Genomic DNA, 12198 nt, shown 5'->3' on the forward strand with positions numbered 1-12198 from the left:
AATCAAGGATTATCAAGTGTTAGACCACCCCCAATTGTAGCAAACAACTTTGAATTGAAGCAAGGGTTGCTTCAAACTCTTCAGAATTGTTGTGTCTTCAAAGGGAAGCCAAACGAAGATCCAAACACACATCTAATGGACTTCAAGGAGATTATGAACACCTTTCAATACAATGGTGTGTCACAAGATGTAGTGTATTTAAGGGCATTCCCTTTTTCTCTTAAAGATGATGCAAAATAGTGGCTTCAAAGCTTGCCCACTGGATCCATTAGAACTTGGGAGGAGATGACCAGAAAATTCCTTGATAATATTTCTCCTCAGCTAAAATGGGCAAGTTTGGAAGAGAAATCCATAACTTCTGCTAGAAAGATACTGAAACTGTTTTTGAAGCATGTGAGAAGTTTAAGGAGATTGTTATAAAGTGTCAACATAGCGAAATTGAACTCTGGATGCAACTCCAGGACTTTTGGGATGGATTGATACCGGCCTCGCACAGAACATTGAGCAATGCAGCTAGAAGTCCCTTGATGAAGAAGACTCCATAGGAAATAGTTATAATTCTTGATGAGTTATCTGAAGATACAAATCAATGGCCCTTTGAGAGTGTTGAAAGAAGAAGATCAATCGGTGTTCACCAAGTTGATGCTAATACATTTGTGCAGGTATAGCTTGATGCTATGGTTAAAGAAATACGAAAGCTGACCGTAGCCTCGATACAAAATGAGCCTCACATAGCTTGTGATATATGTGGAAGAGGACACCCTACTCATGAGTGTCAAGCCTCAATTGAGGAAGTAAATGTTGTGTGGAACTAAAATTTTAATGAAATGGGTCAGAGGCACCCTAGTTTTTCATGGAGTTCACCTGGAGGTACTGTGAATGCTTGGAAACAAAATAACCCTAGACCGCAGGGACAAGGAGCTTCAGCATACCAAAAGCAGTAGAGGCAACAATTTCAGCCTATTCAGCCTGGTCTAGAGGATCTAATGATGGCCTTCATTATCAAGACAGATGAGAGGCTGGATGCTCATGGAGCAGCTATCAAAGAATTGGGCACTAGTTTTCGAAACCTGGAGAGACAAGTGAGACAAATTGCAACAATATTATCTGAGAGGGCTCCAGGAACTCTCCCGACTGGTATTGAGAGAAATCCTAAAGAAATATTGAATACAGTAACTTTGAGAAGTGGGAAAGTGTTAAAAGATACCACCCCGATCCAAAATGATGTGAAACTTGAAAAAGGAAGTGGGGAGCAGCTTAAGAATGATGTTGATAAAAAGAAGAAAGGCCTGATGAAAGCGTAGAAAAAGAAGAAGGAAGAAAAATCGAAAAGGGAAGAACATGATGAGAGTGAGCATATTCCTGCACTACCTTTCCCTCAAAAGCTATATAGACAAAAGCTGGATAAGCAGTTTGGGAGATTTCTGGAAGTACTGAAACAGGTTCATGTAAACTTACCATTTACAGAAGTGCTCTCACAAATGTCAGGTTATGATAAATTCTTGAAGGATATCCTTACAAAGAAGCGGAAGATAGATGAGACCTCAGTGGTCAAGCTCATAGAGCATTGCAGCGTGATATTGCAAAACAAAACTCCCACAAAAGTGTGGAGATACGGGGATTTTTACTATACCTTGCTCATTAGGAACTATCAATTTTGATAAATCTTTATGTGATTATGGTGCCTCAGTTAATCTAATGCCTCTATTTATTTATTGAAAACTAGAGAAGGAGATTGGAGAGATAAGGTCAATGCCAATATCTTTGCAGCTAGCAGACCGAATGACTTTAATAGATGAGGGGATAGTGGAAGATGTGTTAGTTTAGGTAGATAAGTTTGTATTTCATGTAGACTTTATAGTGGTGAATATAGAGGAGAACAGGGAGGTCCCCCTCTTCCTAGGAAGACCATTCTTAGCGACGGGTAGAGCTATATTAGATATACACGAGAGGAAACTCATGCTTAGAGTAGGTGATGAGATAGTTACTTTTGATATGAATGTGGAAAAGGGGGCACAAAAAGAAAAACCACCTGCGAGTGTTTAGTGGAAAGTGAAGGGCTCGAAGGAGAAGGTTGCACTGAGCGAGAAAGATAAGTGTGGGGTGTACCCCAAAAAGGTTGAGAAAAATCTATCTGCATGGATGTGCGCATTAGTTCGAAGGCGAGGAATGGATCCCGACTTTGACTCAGACCCCGACTAGATGTTTAGGGAAGTTTCCTTTACCTTATTCTTTTTAATTGTGTGTTATGGGGACATGCCACAACTTAAAGTGTGGGGTGGGGGATATGTTGTACGTATGTATGTATATTAGTTTTAGTTTTTTTTGTTTTGTTAGTTTTAGTAGTTAATCCATAAAAATTGAAAAGATTTTGATTTTTCCCGATGATGGATATCATCGGCAGGTTTCTTGAGGGATTAAAGTTGAAGGAAAAAGACAGGAAGATTTTCTTCTGTTAGGTACGTCTTTTGTGGCATATGAGTGTTGTTTCTGAGAATGAGTGAATGTTTTCTATCTTGAGTTCCTATTTGTTCTTAAATTTTATTGTGTGTGGAACTACTCTCTATTGTTGTGTGAGGGCACTTGATTCACGAAGGAAAGGTAATGCTTGACCTCTGTGTTAGAGTAAGTGAGCGGGTTATAAATAATGTGTGGTGCTTTTGAGTCAAATCTTGAGGCGAGGATGTTATGCTATTGTGCTTAATCTGTTGTAAATATTCTTGGTGTGATGAGTTACGGGAGTTGTTTAAAAATGTCGTGTCTATATGAACTGTAGTTTGATTGCTCGATGACGAGCAATGGTTTAAGTGTGGAGTGTTGATGGTAGGCTATAAACTCATGTTTAAGTCGCCTGTTGTACTCTAATTTACTGCACTTTATTCGTTTTGAGCTTTAATTGATAGTGTTTTGCACTTATTGTGTATTTTATGCCTTGTAGGAGTGATTCTGAGCTATGTAGATGTTATGGAATGAATTCGAGTGATTTGGAGCTTTGAAGTCTGAGTACAAGCCCAAGGGATTAAGCCGGGATCGTGTTCAGGGGTCGAGAACGAAGTCTGGATGTCAAAACGCAAGCAAAATCTGTACTCTGAGAAATTTGCACTAATACGACGCATTGTGCGACGCAACATTATATTTTTGGTTGCCTGATAGAAGTTGAGCTCTCTCGATTTCCCCACTAATGCCCTACATGGCGCGTCGCCCCATGCGGCGCGCCTGTGCAAATTTTACAGAGCCAATGTCCTATTTCGACTAGCAGAAGGTGGTTTCGTCTAGGCACGACCCTACTTGGTATAAATACATGGAAAAACATTATTTTTTGGACTTTTCACACATTTTCGGCCTAAGGAGGCTAAGAAGAAGTTGGAAGAATAGGAGCAAAAGGATTTCATCATTCCTTCCTCACTCAAGACACGAGTTTGAGTTGAATTTATGTTTTCCATTACTTTAACTATATTTGTGATGAATTGCTCCATATATATGGAGTAGTTCCCTTTAGGGTTTGATGGATTTGGTATATTAATGATTGTTTGTGGATTATAACTCTAGTTTTATGTATTGAAGCATTTTTGGATGATTTAACTGTTGCATCTATTATTCACTTGTTCATGTAATCGAGAGAGGCATGACTTGTGATATCTTTGCATTATATTGTTGGTTTAGTTCATTAATTCTTCTTAGTAATCGAGAGAGGCTAGTTGAATCATTGATTAATCCTAGTTAGGAGAATAATCGAGAGAGGTTCTCCTAAAGACCAATCCACTACGCATTCTTGCATTTCTTCACATGCTTAAATTGGTTCATCTTGTAAAGTTAAGACTTAATCGAGAGGAGGAGTTTTTGCTAAACGTTTGAACTAATAATTGAGTGAATTCGAGAGACTCACTTAATCATTAGAAGTGAATTATCTAGAGTTAGATCCCAAACAATTATCTTGCACCTATCCTATCAACCCCTATTTTCTCCCATTGATAACTTTCTTGCTTATCTCTGTTGCAATTGTCATTAATTAATAGTTTTAGATTTTTAGTTAATTGTAGTTAGAAATCATATAAATCTCAATTGTTGATAATCTTGGATAGCAACCAAGCTAGAAACTACGATAATACTGTTTAAATCCAATCCCTGTGGATACGATACTATACTATACAACATTTGATTAGCGAGCATAATTTAGGTGTGTGTTCTGAGCTCGTCACTTTCAAAGTTTTTTTTTTAAGCATATATATACTAACACTAATTTCCAAAAGGCTTTTCTTTCAATCCATCTTCTTTAAACCATACTCCCCCTTTGTAGAAACTATGTCCTAATATATGGTAAGCTTTACCCTTAGAACACTAGTTAAGGCATGGTACAAATAATTAATTCCAAGTCTAGTCTAAGTCCTATGGAGCTACCTCAGGTAGATTTTAAGGGGTGCCTAACACCTTCCCCTTAGAAGAACAAGAACCCTTACCCATGATCTCATCGGTTAGTAGACCAATAAAGAATATAAACTTAAGTAATTAAATAGGTTCCCTAGTATACCTTTAAATATTAGGTGATGACTCTCTTTTATCAACAATAGAGAAACCACAAGTTGAAGCTTGTTTTGACTAGTGTAAAATAGGGCGCAATAACATGGCGACTCTGCTGGGGAATTTCACACTTAGGTTCTGACCTTAGAAGACTTAGACTAAATTTGGCATTTAGACTTATTTGTATATTGCTTTAATTGTAGATTAAATTTGCAATACCTGCTTACCTGCTTTATTTTCTCCTTATGCTTAGTATCATGATTATTATTGCTACACCCTTATCTGTTACTGCTTTATATATACTGTCATCACATTGTTTCCTATCGAGTCTTGGCAGTACACTATCACACATAATGGCACGCGAGGGTTGTCTTTTACACCCCTCCAAACCTTCTTTTCAAAACTCTCTAGTTTTAGAGAATGGCTTTGTAAGGTCAACTGACATAACTTCTCGCAGCCGTCCTTCCAACTAAAAAGTATGAAACACTCTACTCTAGCAAGAATATGTCATACTGCATAAACCTTGGGTGAGTCGGTCCTTGGTATCGACACACAATTAGGAAACCACCCTAATGTCAACGGGTCATGCACCCAAGATTTCTATAGAAAGACAAACAAACCTGATAAGACACTTAAAGATCCGAAGCAAACACTTACCAAACACCTTTCTTTTACCCATTTCAGAAAATGGAAATCAACCAAAACATCCTTGAGATTACCATGATGGGAGCGCCATAAAAGTTGAAGTAATGGTGGAAGAACATTCGCCGGGAACACGGAAATGATATTCAAACACACCTGGGGGCACTGACCGCTTTGCTAAACATCCGAGCAGACAGGGTGCTCACTCGCCTGTTGATAGAGTTCTGGGATCCGGCTAAGGTGGTGTTCAAGTTTGCCGACTATGAGTTAATACCGACAATGGAAGAAGTTACTAGTTTCACGGAGCTGCCGTTAAACGGATGGAAGCCAATATTACCAGTTATTATGCCCGGTTACAGGTTCTTGGATGCTTTAGGCCTGGCCAACAATCAGGGTCTGAGAAATATGGAGGATGGATGTGCGAGCCTCGACTAGTTGTTTGACAGATTTGGACATCGCGGAAGCTATGAATGGTATTCGGGAGAATTTCAGTATGATCAAGCAACATTGGAGAGTCTTAGGCCTATCACCTTCTCATTGGCACTGTTGGGATTATTGGTCTTCCCGCAGAGAAGGGGTCGGATCAACATCAACTTATTACCCGTGATTCTGGAAACCTTCTGTGGAAACCTTCAAGCTACTTTGGTGCTGATGGTGCTAGCTGAGATGCTGAGGGCTTTGTCTGCATGTACACGAGGGTACAATTTTAAGGGTTGTAACTTGCTGCTTCAGATCTGTGCAACAAAACATTTCTTCCAGCGAGAGGCCACCATTGACTACTTTGTGGGCGCAACAACATGATCAGCAGTCACAACGAGAGGATAAGACATTGGGTCTCCCCACATGGGCAAGAAGAGTGGACGGAAATGCTGACCAATCTAAGTGGAGAATGGGTCAACCGGAAGCTACCATGGTTAGGTGGAAGAGAAATCTTAAAGACTCCTCAGAAATACTTCATTGTGCTGATCGGACTTGAGGACATCCAACCATACTCACCCGTGTGGGTTCTCAAACAATTTGGGATGAACCAGGATGTGCCTCTATGGACAAGGACGGTGCTATGCGAGGATGAGTACAACGGACAAATTTCGATCCCTAGGATAAGAAGCCTCCAAGAAGAATGGAACGACCTGGTCACAATGCCGATGAGTCAAAACTCATGGTGCACTCCTGAGTATTATGTCTAGATCAACGAGGAAGACAAGCTGGCCCGACCAAGCAGAGAGGGTATAGCCTAGCTGGAGGACACAGTGGCTGCTTTGCAAATCTACCATGAGATTCTGCCACATTACCTTGTGACTACCTCAATGCATCGTCAAGTGGTCCCAGGATCCATCGATCACATGTTGCCACCTGCTGAAGACAATGACCGGGTAGTGGAGTGCATCCAAATAGAGTCTAGTAGAGATCCAGAAGAAGGGTCGGAGTTCAACGATGACGAGGAGGAGTTTGAAGAAGACCTAGAGAAGGAACCAGAAGATGAAGAGGAAATGGGAAATGATTCCGGGGACGGTTACTAGAAGTTGGTTGATTTTCCTTTCTTTCCCACTTTGTACCCTTCCCTGTTTTCTTTTTATTTTCCTAAAGGGCAAGTTGTTCAAGCCCATACAGTTCTATGAAACAATGATGTAATCTTTGTTCCCACTTATCTCAGTCCAAATTATCAATGAAAACAAACTTGCTTAGGATATAAATATGTTTAGTCTAAATATTTGTCAAACATCTGTGATTTAGGCCTACCTCCGACAATGAGAGGTCCCATGAATTCTATGAAAATGCACTAGCCTTAATGCGTGAATTAATTGCTTTGTGCAATTTCCTGCTTGTATAAATGAAGAAGCTGACTCTTGTTTCTTTTCTTTTCTTTCTTTTTATGTTGTTCTTTTGCTTTATTATTACCCCCCAAAGAAAAGTTGGTTTGTGTCGACCTAAAACTGGCGGAACCACCGTACAATCTAAGATCAAAGGGAAAGATGTCAGCTACAGATAACCCGACTAAACATGCTCTGGTCATAGCCGACAACCCGGGGCAATCGGGGGAGAAGGACGATACCAGTAATGATGAACACGTGGCCAGGATGGCCCAGAAAATGGAGTCTCTAAGGGAGGAAGTACAACATATCAGGGAACTAGCACATCTGACCGTGGCAACGCTTCCTCAACCACCTCGCTTTCCTTCTTTGGATTTGATTCCTGACCACTTTCCTTCCACATCACGCCAAAACAACAACACCCAACTTTAGTCCCCACTACTCAAGTCATACCTCCAGTAACCCCCACAAACCCACCAAATCCCCCTATCCACACTCCCTAAGTACCACAATATGTTTAAATACAACAAAACCCGCATATCACCACCAACCCAACTCACATCCCTCCTCGTGACGGAGTCACTTTTACCAGTCACACAAATCAGCACATACATGTGGCGCATACCGCTGCTAATGAGTGATATGTTCCCTCTATATATTCCATTTCTAAACCTATCTTTACAGTGCATGTCACGGTCGGGGTGGCTTACGAGATTGACCAATACGGCGAGATGGAGAGGGAAGCCAGACTTAAGGAAGAGGAGTTAGTATCTGAGCAGCTGCAAATCTTGAGAAAACAACTGAAGAACCTCCAACTCGCCCGAGGAAGTGAAAGTTTAGAGTACGAGGATCTGTGTATCCATCCGTATGTGGATATTCCACTAGGGTATAAGCCTCCAAAGTTCGATATCTTTGATGGGACAGGTGACTCCCACGCGTATTTAAGGGCATATTGTGAGAAGTTAGTCAGAGTGGGGAGGAACGAGAAGCTAGGAATGAAGTTATTTATAAGGAGCCTAACGGAATAAGCATTCACTTGGTATACTCAAAATGATCCGCAAACTTGAGAACCTGGCAAGATATGGTGGAGGACTTCATGAACCGCTTTCGATTGAACACAAAAATCACTCCCGATAGGTTCGCACTGGTGAACCTGCAGAAAAAGCCATCCGAGTCATTCCAAGAATATGCACGATAGTGGAGGTCAGAGGCCGCCAAGGCGCAATCTCCGCTAGACGACAGTGAATTAACCAAGTATCTCATCAGAGCCTAGGAAGGGATATACTTCGAAAGAATGATGGGAATGATGGGACGGAAATTCCCCGAGTTGGTCAAGATGGGAGATTTCTTAGAAGATGGTATAAAATCTGGTAAACTACAATCCATGGCAGCACTGCAAGCGGCCAGCAAGGCAATCCAATCAAGGTCAATCAGTAGTGGAAAGAAGAAGAAAGAGGAGGTCTCAGTAGTCGTCCCTTACTATCAACCCAACCCATATCACAGAAACACTGCCTATTTCCTGAACAACTATTCACCACCACCCACCTACGCTTCATTCTATAATACGCAAACATATTATCATCCTCAACCACAATACAACCCATCTCGAGCCCACAACAACCCGAACCCATATTGATCATATGCTCTTGTCCAAACAACTACCCACCAAAATTGACTCTCTTATGCACCACGCCTTTGTCCCAATTTTGAAGAGAGGAGTCTCAAAAATTATACCCCGATTGCTGAGCCTCTGGCCCAATTGTTTGAGAGATTGAGAAGAGAAGGATTGATACACCTAGTTGAAGGTAGGGTTCCTGAGTTTCCCTCCAAGTATTTTGAAGCAACTAAAAGGTGCGTGTACCATTCCAACGTGCCTGGACATGATACTGAAGATTGGTTTAAGCTGAAAATAAGATTGAAACACTGATCAAGAGCGGAGCCATTCACTGCACTCCGATGCCTCCCAATGTGAATCACAATTCGCTGCCAAATCACTGAAACCAGGGAGTCAACATGATCACATTAGACGGAGAATATGATCTAAAGGGAATGATTGTCACAATAGGAAATGTAGAAGCCGCCAGGATCCCATCTCAAAGAGCTCCAAAGATTATAGTACAAGTGAAACCTACAGTGACAGTTCAAACTTATTAGCGATAACCAGTCATTGCTATAGGGGACGAAGAGAGTCGGAAATACAAAACTGTCCCATGGACATACCAGCAGAAGGGGAAGGCCAAGATGACATACTCTGCCGCACCCCATGGTATGACTAGGTCTGGGAGATTCTACGGTCTTGAAGTTGCCAATCAAGGGAACTTGGGTAGAGAGAAAATTCAAAGAAGGAACATAACAGACCCAAAAGCCGTCGAGTTCTGGAAGATAATGTTGACCAAAGAGTACTCCGTGGAGGAGCAGCTGAAGAAAACTCTGGCACAAATATCAATTATAGACTTTTTGATAAGCTCTGACAGGCATAAGTATGCCCTGTTGAAAGTACTAAGTGGGGTAAGCGTACCAAGCAACACCACCAGTGAGGCGTTGGCCGCAACAATTGGGAAAATGGTCGAAGCAAAATGATCACTTTCAGCAGAGACGAACTTCCCATCGAAGGTGTAAGTCAATACAAAGCCCTTCATATTATTGATAAATGCCAGCATAGGATATCAGCCTCCGGTGGGGAAAGCTCATACTGGTAGCTCCGAGAAAAAGGTTTTTGTGCCAGAGCATGTTTTAAGTCTGGGCTCGAGTTCAGTACCAGAAGATGATATCATCGACGGAATGGGAAAGCTATTCGTGAATATGATCAAAGAATGTTGTGAAGGGACTAACATCAAGACACCAACTATCAGGGATGTCAAACTAGGAGAAGAGCTATGGAATTGGACTGCCAGTCCATCTTTGATTCGCCGGGAGTCTTAGTAGTGTGAAACAATAAAAGTTTTCTTTTTGAAAAGTGCACGGTCAATTGAGGCATGCACTGTGTCTGTACCTTTTTGTCATTTTCCTGTTTTGAGCGCTTAAGATGTTCCTCTTTTGATGAAATAAAAAGAATCATTTTCTTAAAACATTACAACTTTATTTACTGCTTCATTTTTACTCAGCTTTTTTTTCAGTAATCAAATGCTAAAAACCAGCGTTCCGCGATTGTGACATGTAAAAAAATTGTCGAGCGCAACGACCCAAATTATGAGGAGTATGAAGAGAGTATGATGCCAGACAATCTCCAACAGGAGATCAAACAATTGGAGAGTCAGAAAATGCCCAACCTCGAAGAAACGGAAGTGGTCAACCTTGGAAGTGAAGAAGACGTGAAAGAAACCAAAATCAACATTCATCTAGAAGCCTAGCAGAAAAAAAAGCTGGTTGAGCTCCTCTGACAATACATTGATGTGTTCGCATGATTATATGATGATATGCCGGGATTAAGTACTGATATTGTTTTGCACTGACTACCCACTGATCCTACCTGACCGCCGGTCAAGCAGAAACCTAAAAAATTCAAACTCGATTTAAGTCTGAGGATAAAGGAGGAAGTGACCAAGCAGCTAGAGGCAAATGTGGTAAGGGTCACCAATTCTCCCAGCTGGTTGGCAAATATAGTTCCAGTACCCAAGAAAGACGGAAAGATCAGGATATGCGTGGATTACCGATATCTCAACAAAGCTAGAAGGATGACTTTCATCTGCAAAATATCCACATCCTCATCGACAACTGCGAGAAGCATGAACTGCAGTCGTTTGTGGATTGTTTTGTTGGGTACCACCAAATCTTGATGCACGATGAAGATGCAAAAAAGACAGCCTTCACCACACCTTGGGGAGTATATTGTTATAGAGTCATGTCGTTCGGCCTCAGGAACGCCGGTGCCACCTACATGAGGGCCATGACGACCCTTTTTCATGACATGATTCATAAGGAGATTGAAGTGTATGTGGATGATGTCATCATCAAGTCTCGAAAGAGTTCAGAGCACTTGGATGATTTGGGAAAAATTTTCGAACGCCTGCGGAGGTACAGTTTGAAATTGAATGTAGCAAAGTGCACGTTCGGAGTCTCTGCTGGAAAACTGTTGGGCTTCAGTGTAAGCAAGAAAGGGATAGAACTGGACCCATCAAAAATCAAAGCCATTCAGGAATTGCCACCACCAAAGAGTAAGAAAGATGTGATGAGTTTTCTGGGTAGACTAAACTACATCAGTCACTTGATAGCTCAGTCCACGGTAATCTGTGAACCCACTTTCAAGTTGCTAAAAAAGGATGCTGCCACAAAATGGATAGAAGAGTGCCAGAAAGCCTTCGATAGAATCAAAGAGTATTTGTCAAATCCACCAGTGATGGTTCCACTCGAACCCGGGAAGCCATTATTACAATATATGTCAGTCTTGGATAATGCCTTCGGCTGTGTGTTGGGACAGCATGACGAGACTGGGAGAAGGAGCAGGCTATCTACTACTTAACTAAGAAGTTCACGTCATGCGAGGTTAAATATACTTTGATAGAACGCACTTGTTGTGCTCTGACTTGGATTTCCAGAAATTAAGGCATTACATATTAGCATACACTACGCACCTAATATCTTGGCTCGACCCGCTCAAGTACATCTTCCAGAAGTCGATGCCTACCGGAAAGCTAGCTAAATGGAAAATTCTCCTCAACGAATTTGACATTGTGTACATAACGCAGAAGGCTATCAAGGGTTAAGCTTAAGCCGACCACCTCGCAGAGAATCCGGTGGATGGAGATTACGAGCCACTCACTACGTAGTTTCCTGATGAAGAAGTATTATTAGCTAGATAAGATATTGCAGAATCATACCTTGGATGGATAATGTTTTTCGATGGAATCGGAATTGGGTCAGTCCTGATTTTGGAATCTAGACAGCAGTATCCAGCATCGGCGAAGATAAGACTCCCTTGTACCCATAATATGGATGTATACAAAGTGTGCATCCTTGGGATCAGAATGGCAATCGACATGAACGTCAAAGAACTAATGGTCATATGGGATTCTGATCTATTGATAAACCAAGTCCAAGAGGAATGGTCCACCAAAAATGTCAAGATCCTTCTGTACTTCCACTGCGTGAAGGAGCTATGCAAGAAGTTCACGAAGATTGAGTTCAAGCACATCCCCAGGATTCAGAATGAGTTCACTAACTCCCTTGAAACTTTATCATTTATGATTTAGCATCCAAACAAGAACTATATCAAGGCTATCAAAGTAGA

At 41.4% G+C, this 12198-nt stretch overlaps 1 non-coding gene across 1 annotated transcript; it reads right to left on the reverse strand.

Annotated features, from left to right (window-relative positions):
* Nucleotides 1-332: 332 nt before the first annotated feature.
* On the reverse strand, nucleotides 333-439 carry LOC142174337 (small nucleolar RNA R71). Its single transcript, XR_012703593.1, has one exon. It is a non-coding gene; the product is annotated as a small nucleolar RNA R71 (small nucleolar RNA).
* Nucleotides 440-12198: the final 11759 nt, after the last annotated feature.

Source organism: Nicotiana tabacum, chromosome 2 (assembly GCF_000715075.1).
Source record: "Nicotiana tabacum cultivar K326 chromosome 2, ASM71507v2, whole genome shotgun sequence".
Taxonomy (NCBI): Eukaryota; Viridiplantae; Streptophyta; class Magnoliopsida; order Solanales; family Solanaceae; genus Nicotiana; species Nicotiana tabacum.